Consider the following 523-nt stretch of genomic DNA (forward strand, 5'->3'; position numbering starts at 1 on the left):
GAAGGTATTGGAACAAAGATTCCTGGAGAACCATTCTGAGATGCATCTTGGTTGCAACCACTTGCAGAGAAAGATATATATACGAATGCGTGTTCATATATAGATATTGCAAACCATATATATATATATATATATATATATACACATATTGGTATAGATGTATAAAAAGCATGATTTATTCGTGATCAGAGACATTCGTAAATCAAGGTACTACTGTATATATATATATATATGTATATATATATATTTGTGTGTGTTGTATTTTTGGTGTGTTTGTGAATTGCTTAATCCACTATCAACACATGCTCAAGTGCAGATATATGTGCATAAGTGTGTGCATATATATTCACATTTATTCATTTGTGTGGGTATGTATAAGCGGAAAAATCTACACTTCAATACATGTGTGTGAGAGTATACACACACACACATATATATATATATATATATATATATATATATATATGTATTTATGTGTGTGTGTGTGTATAGATATGGAAAATGGATGTTAAAGGATAATCAT

This window comes from Octopus bimaculoides, unplaced genomic scaffold, assembly GCF_001194135.2.
Source record: "Octopus bimaculoides isolate UCB-OBI-ISO-001 unplaced genomic scaffold, ASM119413v2 Scaffold_59577, whole genome shotgun sequence".
NCBI lineage: Eukaryota > Metazoa > Mollusca > Cephalopoda > Octopoda > Octopodidae > Octopus > Octopus bimaculoides.